Genomic DNA, 12283 nt, shown 5'->3' with positions numbered 1-12283 from the left:
GGTGGCCTCTAGCTGGCCCTGTCACCTTCTGGTGGCCTCTAGCTGGCCTGTCACCTTCTGGTGGCCTCTAGCTGGCCTGTCACCTTCTGGTGGCCTCTAGCTGGCCTGTCACCTACTGGTGGCCTCTAGCTGGCCCTGTCACCTTCTGGTGGCCTCTAGCTGGCCTGTCACCTACTGGTGGCCTCTAGCTGGCCCTGTCACCTTCTGGTGGCCTCTAGCTGGCCCTGTCACCTACTGGTGGCCTCTAGCTGGCCCTGTCACCTTCTGGTGGCCTCTAGCTGGCCTGTCACCTAGGTGGCCTCTAACTGGCCCTGTCACCTACTGGTGGCCTCTAGCTGGCCCTGTCACCTTCTGGTGGCCTCTAGCTGGCCCTGTCACCTACTGGTGGCCTCTAGCTGGCCCTGTCACCTTCTGGTGGCCTCTAGCTGGCCTGTCACCTAGGTGGCCTCTAGCTGGCCCTGTCACCTACTGGTGGCCTCTAGCTGGCCCTGTCACCTTCTGGTGGCCTCTAGCTGGCCCTGTCACCTTCTGGTGGCCTCTAGCTATCCCTGTCACCTTCTGGTGGCCTCGAGTGACAACCAGTAACGGCCACCACCTGGCCTCCATCTTCCAGCCCCCACTACTCAAGCGCCCGTCTTGTTACCTGCCAATATATCAAGGTAATTAGGCCAGTAATCAAGGGTTATTGCCATCGAACGATCGTCGGCTCGTTTAGGAGCTCTAACAGGAGTGATTATGTTGTCAAGTGCCTGGAACTGCGAACCGGGGGCGGAGAGCCAAGGTGATTATGTTTCGGTAACTCGGTGGCTGATTGGCCAGTTCAACAGTGGGGTGGAAGGGGGGAGGGAGGGAGGTACGTAAGGAAGGAGGAAGAAAGAGACAGAGATACAGAAACAGACATGACAGAGAGACAGGCCTGCAGAAAGACTGGGTCAAAGAGGACAAAGAAAGAGAGAGATAAAGGCTAACAGATAAACGAGAACATAGAACAACACACAGACGTATAACACAGCTTCGAGGGATTGACACAGTGGACAAAGAGGAAACGTTTACAATGAGTAGCAATAGTCTCCGTGGTGTAGTGGTAAGACACTCGTCTGGCGTTCCACGAGCGCTTTGTCATGGGTTCGTATCCTGGCCGGGGAGGATTTACTGGGCGCAAATCCTTAACTGTAGCCTCTGTTTAACGCAACAGTATAATGTGTACTTGGTTGTAACAACGATTCTTCGCGGCGGGGATCGTATTCCAGGGACCATAGGATTAAGGACTTGCCCGAAACGCTACGCGTACTAGTGGCTGTACAAGAATGTAACAACTCTTGTATACATCTCAAAAATAGCACATGACTTCCCAGATGGACGCTTGAGACTCAGATGTGTCATAGAGATGTTAGAAAGTTTTCCTTTAACGTAAGTGTAGTGAGTAAATGTAATTGCCTAGAGGAACAGGTTGTAGAGACAAACTCAATTCACAACTTTAAAAGCAGGTATGATAGGGAAATAGGTTAGGAGTCGTTGCATTAGATAACTGTCAGCTAGAAAAGCGGGATTCAAGAGCTAAAGCTTGATCCTGCAGGCACAAATAGGTGAGTACACAGGGAATTGGAGGCCTCGTGGCTGAGTGGACCACGCTCGGGATTCATAATCCTAAGAACCGAGAATCGGCGAGGTCTCCATGCAAGGATACAGTAATCCAGCGATCTATCTCCTCTCCAAGAAATCGGCACCACATTAGCCACCCTCCACGATACAGGTATACTCAGCTCGACTTAAATATTTTATTAAATATACAACACAAGGACTCACTAATATTTTCTTTACGAGGACGTGGCTACAAGAGAGACAGAATGTAGACACTCTTAAGAGACACAAGTCATGTTCCCTTCTCTTCCCTTCAGCGTGATCCCGCTCGTCTCCTTAGAGTGACCCTTCACTTCCCTTCAGCGTGACCCTTCACCCCTCCTCACACCTCCCCTTAGCGTGACCCTTCACGTCCAAAATGACCTTTTAATTAACCACAATTAGTGGAAGAATCCCCACCGGAAGTAACGCATCTGGCACCTCTTGACACCCCAAACATGGGGTGGATAGGGAGGGAGGGAGAGAGAGAGAGAGAGAGAGAGAGAGAGAGAGAGAGAGAGAGAGAGAGAGAGAGAGAGAGAGAGAGAGAGAGAGAGAGAGAGAGAGAGAGAGAGAGAGAATTAGAAACAATGTTATCCTGTTATCTTTCAATTATTTATTTATTATTATTAACGTGCAACATTTATTTATTGTTATATATTCTATTACAGGAAATAACCCGAAGAAACATTCTTGTCCCCGTACTCACTTAGTTGTGTTTGCGGGGGTTGAACTGCGGCTCTTTGGTCCCGCCTCTCAACTGTCAATCAACTGGTGTATAGATTACCGAGCCTTCTGGGCTCTATCATATCTACATTTACAACTGTGTATGGTCTGGGACTGGTTCCAGAGTGGTTGGAAGTGTCTCAGCCCCCGAGGGGCGAGTGTATGGTTGGACTTCATGCATCCTGACGATACTATCCACTATCCTTCCTATCTTCTAAGACCACTATCCTTCCAGGGATCACTATGCCACCTGCCTCTAGTAACCTGTCAGGGACTAGGTCACCATTTTTTCCCGGTTTCACCCACAAAATCCTCATTCACCTATCCTATTTCCTTGTCACTTCCCACCACCGGTGTACCCCGAACAAAATCTAAGCCCCATGATTGACCTGCTGAAGTTGGTGATCCTTCGGGCGGACGACGCCTTAAAGCGAGCAGTGCCAAGCCGGGTGCCACCAGGCCGGGTGCCGCCAGGCCGGGTGCCACCAGGCAGGGCGCCACCAGGCCGGGTGCTACCAAGCCGGGTGCCACCAGGCCGGGTGCCACCAGGCCGGGTGCCACCAGCCCGTCCTGGCAGCTGAATTCGCCTTGTATTGACACTGCTCCCGTGCGCGCCCGCGGGAGATCACGCCCTATTACCAAACTACACACCGTGGATGACCTTTCCCGACCCGACATGTGCCCCGCGTCCCAGGGAAGGGGGGGAGGGAGAGGGGGAACAGGAAGGGTGAAGTGTTTGGTGAGCTACAGTGACCTGTCACCCCCTGTGTCACCAGCCACACTGCCGCAACTGGTGCACCGCTGCTGACTGCGACAGGAGCGCCGTTATTAAACCCGGCTGACTGAGGTTCTTTGACAACCGACAGAGAGGACACAAGGGGGCACTAGGAACCGAATGAGGTACAAAGACACTAACAACATCTTCAGCTTTAAGGGTAGTAAAGAAGAAGATAGTAAACAAGAGACCAAACGAGAGAGTTCATTGGTGGGAGTTCATCGGCGGGATTCATCAGTGGGAGTTCATCAGTGGGAGTTCATCAGGGGAACTACCATACCCGGGGCTCACAAGTAGACACGACAGGAGCCAGTGGGTCAAGGAACACTAACACCGGTGAATTCATCGGAATTGCTCAACTTCAACCCCCATGTAACGTTACCTACCGTAGCTACTGCTGCTGTTACTGACGAAACTAACAATACTTCTACTGATGTTGCTGCCCCCCCCCCCCCCCACCACCAGTACCAGAGTCCCACCATACCACCGTCACCAATCAAGAGCCTCACTCCATTCCTTCAGTTATTCTTCCAATATCATTCCTTGCTCCTATTACCCCATCATCCCCATTTCCTCCTGTTATCATTCACTCCCCCATACATCCTCTTCCACGTCGTCCACCTACTCCTCTTACGCACACCCCCCCCCCATAACCCCCCATACCAACCCTCCGACCGAGTCACCAGAGACTAATACTAATAACTCTCGTGTCGTCCTCTGCTCTCTTTCCGGCTGAGGCGTTGACCCGCAGCTGTGGCAAGGTGACCTGTGGCTGACCTCCAGTGACCTCCAATGACCTCTGGTGTGACCCGGCCGCGTGGCCTCACGCCACCTGACCTCTCCTCTCCTCTCTACCCTCAAGACCTCACTCGCCTCCCCTCGCGTTCATTTAAATAAATAGAGACGTAAGGATACGAGAATCCTGTAGTTGAATCACTGGTTCGTGTTAGGGAAGCTCCTCTTAGTCTCTGTTTCTTTCGCTGGCGGTCCTGTACAGTGTGTTCACGTGGCGTCAAACTCTGTAACTACGGCTTATCAAGGCTGTGACTTGATTGGCTTAATTGGTTTGCCGGTTCAGTTATCGAGGCCATTATGTGCCCCTGGAACCTTGTTTTACTATCGCTCACGGGATGGGTATGGGGTCCACTACCGCTCACGGGATGGGTATGGGGTCCACTACTGTCCACAGGATTTTTCCAGCTTCGTCTTGCTTCGTGTGTGTGTGTTTACTAGTTGTGTTTTTGCGGGGGTTGAGCTTTGCTCTTTCGGCCCGCCTCTCAACTGTCAATCAACTGTTTACTAACTACCTTTTTTTTTTTTTTTTTTTTTTTTTTTTTTTTTTTTTTTTTTCCACCCCACACACACACACACCCCAGGAAGCAGCCCGTGACAGCTGACTAACTCCCAGGTACCTATTTACTGCTAGGTAACAGGGGCACTTAGGGTGAAAGAAACTTTGCCCATTTGTTTCTGCCTTGTGCGGGAATCGAACCCGCGCCACAGAATTACGAGTCCTGCGCGCTATCCACCAGGCTACGAGGCCCGAGGCCCTGTGTGTGTGTGTGTGTGTGTGTGTGTGTGTGTGTGTGTGTGTGTGTGTGTGTGTGTGTGTGTGTGTGTGTGTGTGTGTGTAAGCAGAGTGCCCTCACTCTGTGTATGCGCTCTGAAATACAACGAGGTATACTGAATATCGTATACCTGTGTAAATAGGTGGTATACTTTCCAAAATATACCACCTTTCAAATTATAAGCTAATTGGTACTCTGTGCCACTTTGTAATGATCTGTATATATATTACTGGGAAGAAGAATTTTGATTCTTGCTATTTCTGTTTCCCTTTTCACTTCTGTTTCACCATTTTCCTTTTTTAGGGGGAGATCTCGGTAGTTCAGTGGCTGTGTTCTCGACTCACGGGTTCAATCCCCAGGCGAAACAGAAACAGTCGGGCACGTTTCCTTTCATCTAATGCACCTATTCGCCTTGCAGTAAATAGGTACCGGGAATTTAGTCAACTGTTGTGGGGGTAGAGGAGGAGGAGATTGACCGTCTTTTCCCCCCGACAAAATAAATTATAATTATTAAACTGATTTTCTTTTCACCTCATTTCCTTTTTTCCACCTTCATCATTTCCTCTCGTAGGCCGAGGAGGGAGGCCTACGAGCCCCTGGGGGGTTGGGTGGGGGGTGTGGGGGTAGGCCGAAGGATCCCGGCCAACCCACAACAGGCGAAGGTGCACCACAGGATCTCAAACACCCGGCCGACCCGCCCGGCCGACCCGCCCGGCCGACCCGCCCGGCCGACCCGCCCGGCCGACCCGCCCGGCCACAAGCCTGGCGGCGCTGCTTTGCTGGCCAAGTGTAGGTGACGTGATGAGTGTTGGTGACGGAGGCGCGGCTCCCTTTGTTGTGCACCCCCATGCTCTTCCTGTGAGCGGTAGCGCAAAAAGAACATAAGAACAAAGGTAACTGCAGAAGGCCTATTGGCCCATACAAGGCAGCTCCTATTTATAACCACCCAAACCCACTCATATACATGTCCAACCCACGCTTGAAACAATCGAGGGACCCCACCTCCACCACGTTACGCGGCAATTGGTTATCTTGAGATGATTCCGGGGCTTTTAGTGTCCCCGCGGCCCGGTCCTCGACCAGGCCTCCACCCCCAGGAAGCAGCCCGTGACAGCTGACTAACACCCAGGTACCTATTTTACTGGTAGGTAACAGGGGCATAGGGTGAAAGAAACTCTGCCCATTGTTTCTCACCGGCGCCCGGGATCAAACCCGGGACCACAGGATCACAAGTCCAGCGTGCTGTCTGCTCGGCCGACCGGCTCCCCGGCTGGTTCCACAAATCAACAACCCTGTTACTGAACCAGTATTTACCCAAGTCTTTCCTAGTTGTAAAAAGATTGCAGAGAGTCTGAAAGGTCGTAGTCAGACCTCGATGGAGATTATTGCACAGTCTGTGTTAAACAGTCTGTCTTTATCTACCCTATCAACGCCCACTGAGAATTTTGTATGTTACAGTCATGTCCCCTCGGAACTCTTCTGTCTTCCAGCGACGTGAGGTTTTAATTCACGTAGCCATAACCCCGTAACTCATACCTCGTAGTTCTGGAACTAATCTAGTGGCAAACCACTGAAGCATCTCTAACTTCGTCTTGTGCTTGACTAGGTTAGGACTCCATGCTGGGGCCGCATACTCCAGCATTGGTCTTATACACGTGGTATACAAGGTTGTAAATGGTTCCTTACACAAATTTCTAAAAGTCAGTTCTGATGTTAGCCAGCCAGCCTTGCATATGCCGCTGATGATATCCTTCTGATGTGGGCTTTAGGAAACAGGTTCAGTGTGACAAAAAAAAACTATATTCTTCTCTCTCTCCGTTTTTTTTGAGGATTTAATCTCCCATTTGGTACCTTGTATTCGGCCTCCTGCTCCCTCCACCTAGTTTCATTACTTTACATTTATTTGACTTAATCTCTATTAGCCATCTGTTAGACCATACTTTCAGTTTGTCCCGGTAATCTTGTAGCCTCTTGCTGTCTTCCTCTGTCTTTATCCTCCTCATAATTTTCGCCTCATCAGCAAACATAGAGATTAGTGTTTATTCCCTCTGTCAGACCGTTTACATAATAATAAACAGGAAAGGTCCAAGAACAGAACCCCGTGAGACTGTGTACTTATCTAGTTGTGCTTGCGGGGGTTGAGCTCTGGTTCTTTGGTCCCGCCTCTCAACTTTCAATCAACTGTGAGTGTGTGTGTGAGAGAGAGAGAGAGAGAGAGAGAGAGAGAGAGAGAGAGAGAGAGAGAGAGAGAGAGAGAGAGAGAGAGAGAGGGAGAGAGAGCTCCAGATGGTCAGAAATGGGACACAGACGTTTCCGACCACTTCAAGAATATTACTTACACTACCAACAGTAGCGCACGCACACACACGCACACATGCACTCACAGCCCCCTCATTCCCTCCTTCCAGACTGGCTCCCTGCCCCATAGCCATCCGGTCACCTCGTCAATCGTCGTAAGAAGTGATCCTGTAGATCAAACCAGCCTTACCGGTGGCCTAATCCACAACTATTAGCCCCAGAGGGATAGTCGCCGGTGTCCGGCCCCTGGGGGCTTGGGGAGGGAAGCCTGTAGGGGGCCTCAGAGGGGAAGAATCATGTGGCACCGCCAAGAGGTGGCCTGCTCAGTGCCTGTCATCGACTGACCAGCAGCTTCCCGACCACCGCTAACCACCGGCCGGTCGTTGGCAGCGGGGGGAACCAAGTCCGACAAGGTGGTCGTCTTGTTTCCTCGTCAAGTTTATGGTCTTCATTTCCTACAATTTGTAACTCGATGCCGTGAAGTGTTTTGAGTGTAGCGTTTGGGCAGTGTGGGAGGGGTGGGGGTCTGGGGTCCTGGGGGGTGTCTGAGGGGTCTGGGGGGTTCTGGGGGGTCTGGGGTGGTCTGGGGGTGCGGGGACGGCACCCACAGATGGTGCCACAGGTGGTGTTTCTGGCCCAGGATGTGGCCAGAACCTAACCTAACCTCGTCGAGGTTTGCACATTCCTCTCGGCCCTGTGTGAGGGTCCGCTGAGCTGGGTAGTCTCCTCGTGTACGACTCCCAGCAAGGTCAGGAGGAAATGGGGCCAATATGCTTACTGTGCGATGATTTCGGGGACTCAACGTCCCCGCGGCCCGGTCCCCCATGACCACAACTAGGTCTTCTGGTCTGGGAGGCTGCGTCTGGCACCTTGATTGTCAATGATACTAATGATATTGCTAAATTTATAGACGAGTCGGAAATAGAACGCAGTGTAAATTTAACAAGAATACCAAAATAATTCCAAAGGGTTTTGGAGGAAAACTTGCAAAGGCATTTCAGTGTAGAAATGTGTAAACTTTAAGTTTGGGGAAAACAAATTGGCGTGAGAAAGCAAGACACAGATTGGAAGATATTAGTAATTGCATCAGTGGAAGGGTTGAACTGATTAATTGATCAATTGATCAATTGAATGATCGAATGAGAGAAAATGAGCGAATTCATGAAATAATATAAACTAAAAAATACACCTTTTAATCCTTCAGAAGCGTTGATACCAATAATATTGGTATGTGGAAGATACTGGAGGCCCCAGGTACCAAATCTACACATTAAAATAACAACATACTGGAGTGAATGATATGGAAGAAAATGCAGAATAGAACCAGTGAAGAGCAGAGGTGCCATAGACACAATCAGAGAACACTGTATAAACATCAGAGGTCCAGTGAAGAGCAGAGGTGCCATAGGCACAATCAGAGAACACTGTATAAACATCAGAGGTCCGCGGTTGTTCAACATCCTCCCAGCATTATCCTTCATCTACTTTTATTTTATTTCGCTATGAACTTATTTTCTATTAAATTTTTTGTATTCACATTCTGCATTCGTTAACAGTATTTCAGCAAGAAAATGCGTGTGTGTGTGTGTGTGTGTGTGTGTGTGTGTGTGTGTGTGTGTGTGTGTGTGTGTGTGTGTGTGCGTGTGTGTGCGTGTGTGTGTGTGCGTGTGTGCGTGTGTGTGTGTGTGTGTGTGTGTGTGTGTGTGTGTGTGTGTGTGTGTGTGTGTGTGTGTGTGTGTGTGTGTGTGTGTGTGTGTGCGCGTGCGTGTGTGCGCGTGCGTGTGTGCGTGTGCGTGTGTGTGTGTGTGTGTGTGTGTGTGCGTGTGCGTGTGCGTGTATGTGTGTGTGTGTGTGTGTGTGTGTGTGTGTGTGTGTGTGTGTGTGTGTGTGTGTGTGTGTGTGTGTGTGTGTGTGTGTGTGTGTGTGTGTGTGTGTGTGTGTGTGCTTTCCCTAAACGCCTAACATTCGCTGTTCCTTCCTTCTTTTTGCCTCCTAATCCCCTAATTTCTTTTGTCACGTCCTCTTTTCCCCCATTCTGTGCTGAAAATTCCCCCCCCCCCCGTTTCTTCTTTCCCCCTCTATATCTCTTTCACTCTGCCTATCTTTTATATTCCCCATTTATTCATTTCTATCCCTCCATCCATCCATCCATCTCTCCCACCCGCGACTGACTTCCCACCCCTTAGAAACAACTCTCCATCCATTGTCCATTCCGAGCGATTGCCTTTGAGAGTTGAAGTGCCTTCGATAATTGATCCCGCCTCTCCCCTCTCCCCCCCCCCCCCCTCTCCCTCTATTTTCCACGCTTGTCAATATTCTTTCTATTGACTTCCCGACAAGTAGACAATAATTTGGGGTCTTTTGTCGTGTCCAAAACTATTGTTGAAGGCTTGGAAGCATTCCTTAACATTTGATTTCCTGCCCCACTCGCTCTCGTAGGGGCCTCGTAGCCTGGTGGATAGCGCGCAGGACTCGTAATTCTGTGGCGCGGGTTCGATTCCCGCACGAGGCAGAAACAAATGGGCAAAGTTTCTTTCACCCTGAATGCCCCTGTTACCTAGCAGTAAATAGGTACCTGGGTGTTAGTCAGCTGTCACGGGCTGCTTCCTGGGGGTGGAGGCCTGGTCTAGGACCGGGCCGCGGGGACACTAAAGCCCCGAAATCATCTCAAGATAACCTCTCGCTCGCTCGCTCTGATCCTCGGATTACCATATGTTGTGGCTCAAGTGGTCCTTACGGGTCCTCCTTCTGGAGCAGAAGGTGCCGATCGTCTGCCTCCACAAGGCGGTATAGATCCAGTCTCCGTGGTGCAGTGGTAAGACACTCGTCTGGCGTTCCGCGAGCGCTTTGTCATGGGTTCGTATCCTAGCCGGGGGAGGATTTATTTGGGCGCAAATCCTTAACTGTAGCCTCTGTTTAACTCAACAGTAAAATGTGTACTTGGTTGTAACAACGATTCGTCGCGGCGGGGATCGTATTCCAGGGACCATAGGATTAAGGACTTGCCCGAAACGCTACGCGTACTAGTGGCTGTACAAGAATGTAACAACTCTTGTATATATCTCAAAAAAAAAATAGGTGTTTGCCACTCTGTGAAGTAGGGGAAAAGGAAGTAAAGGTATATACATAGGAGTAATGTGATTACTGTACTCGTGGTTTGTGAAGGCTTTCCGGCAAACAACCTGGTTTGCCGCTTCTTTGAGCCCTTCCGTCGAGGGTCTCAACACTCTATCCGTCTCGTTAGCCAAACCAAAACACCGCTCCTCATTTTCCCCCCAAACCGCAATACCACAAAATACCCAAACCTGAACTCAAACCCTTTCCCAAACCCCCAGCTCCATTCGAACGCAAAATCTTAACTTTATTTACGGTTTCCAAACCCCCACTTTCACCCCAATCCCAAACAACACCCTGAAATTCACAATCTCCAAATCCCACCTCAACACCCCGAATCGTTCCCCCCCCCCACACCCCGATTTCCCCCCACCCCTAAACCTCAAAATCCCCCTCCCCCCCTCTGCCATCACAGTCAGCCTTTACTAATGGTGTCCGCCTAACCATTGTACTGCCTCTCTATTGTGTTTATCCCATTGATTTCTAATGGAGTGAACGACTTGTGATAATAGGTAGTGAATTCCTCAAGCATTATGGGTATTAGTACAACACTGTGGGAGAGGTGCTGTGGTGCCCACTACTCCACTGTGGGAGAGGTGCTGTGGTGCCCACTACTCCACTGTGGGAGAGGTGCTGTGGTGCCCACTTCTCCACTGTGGGAGAGGTGCTGTGGTGCCCACTACTCCACTGTGGGAGAGGTGCTGTGGTGCCCACTTCTCCACTGTGGGAGAGGTGCTGTGGTGCCCACTACTCCACTGTGGGGGCAGTGCTGTGGTGCCCACTACTCCACTGTGGGGGAGGTGCTGTGGTGCCCACTACTCCACTGTGGGGGTAGTGCTGTGGTGCCCACTTCTCCACTGTGGGAGAGGTGCTGTGGTGCCCACTACTCCACTGTGGGGGTAGTGCTGTGGTGCCCACTACTCCACTGTGAGAGTGGTGCTGTGGTGCCCACTTCTCCACTGTGGGAGAGGTGCTGTGGTGCCCACTACTCCACTGTGGAGGTGGAGCTGTGGTGCCCACTATTCCACTGTGGGAGAGGTGCTGTGGTGCCCACTTCTCCACTGTGGGGGGTGGAGCTGTGGTGCCCACTATTCCACTGTGGGAGAGGTGCTGTGGTGCCCACTACTCCACTGTGGGGGTAGTGCTGTGGTGCCCACTTCTCCACTGTGGGGGTAGTGCTGTGGTGCCCATTACTCCACTGTAGGGAGAGGTGCTGTGGTGCCCATTACTCCACTGCGGGGGTAGTGCTGTGGTGCCCATTACTCCACTGTGGGAGAGGTGCTGTGGTGCCCACTTCTCCACTGTGGGGGTAGTGCTGTGGTGCCCACTTCTCCACTGTGGGGGTAGTGCTGTGGTGCCCACTTCTCCACTGTGAGGGTAGTGCTGTGGTGCCCACTACTCCACAGTGGGAGAGGTAGTACTGTGGTGCCCACTTTTCCACTGCCGTCTCCACTGTGGGAGAGGTGGGAGAGTGCCCCACCTTTCAATGTAGAGCGAGATTTAGCTCCTTGGACCCCGCTTCTTAACTATTTATACCTCGACCGTTTTAAGCCTCTCGACGTTCGGATTCTAAGCTTTTGAAGCTGTGGATGGAATGTACAGCTTGTTGCTGCACATTCCACATGCTGACCACCTCATTCCACATGCACATGTACAAGCTACATGTTGAGTCATTTATGTTTTCATCCTGCCCCCCCTTGTCATTGTGTACGACTTTCCTCTTTATTGGACAAGCCTGTTAATATTCGCCTTTATTCTCTCTCGGTATTTTGTAGGTAGTAATCATGTCCCAAATGCCTCCTCCTCCCTCATAGTGGTTAGATTGAGTTTTCTTGATCTATCTTCGGACTTTTAAATGTTTTTCTTTACTGGTTCTAAACATGTTGAAAGTTTCTGTACATTTTCAGTATTCATTTCACATTTCACGAGAACTGAATTACACGGTAGAAGGAGTACCATAGCAGGAGAGGTAAGATTAGGAGAGAACGCTTAACCAGTTTGGCCATATATAGCTCTTGGAAGGTATATGAGGACAAAGAGCTGAGATATTAGGACGAGAAGCTGGGATATGAGGACAAGGAACTGGGATATGAGGACAAGGAACTGGGATATGAGGACAAGGAGCAGGGATACGAGGACAAGGAGCAGGGACACGAGGACAAGGAGCTGGGACACGAGGACA

Source organism: Procambarus clarkii, chromosome 39 (genome assembly GCF_040958095.1).
Source record: "Procambarus clarkii isolate CNS0578487 chromosome 39, FALCON_Pclarkii_2.0, whole genome shotgun sequence".
Classification (NCBI taxonomy): domain Eukaryota; kingdom Metazoa; phylum Arthropoda; class Malacostraca; order Decapoda; family Cambaridae; genus Procambarus; species Procambarus clarkii.
The sequence above is the reverse complement of the archived record's forward strand: the minus strand, read 5'-3'. Positions refer to the sequence as shown.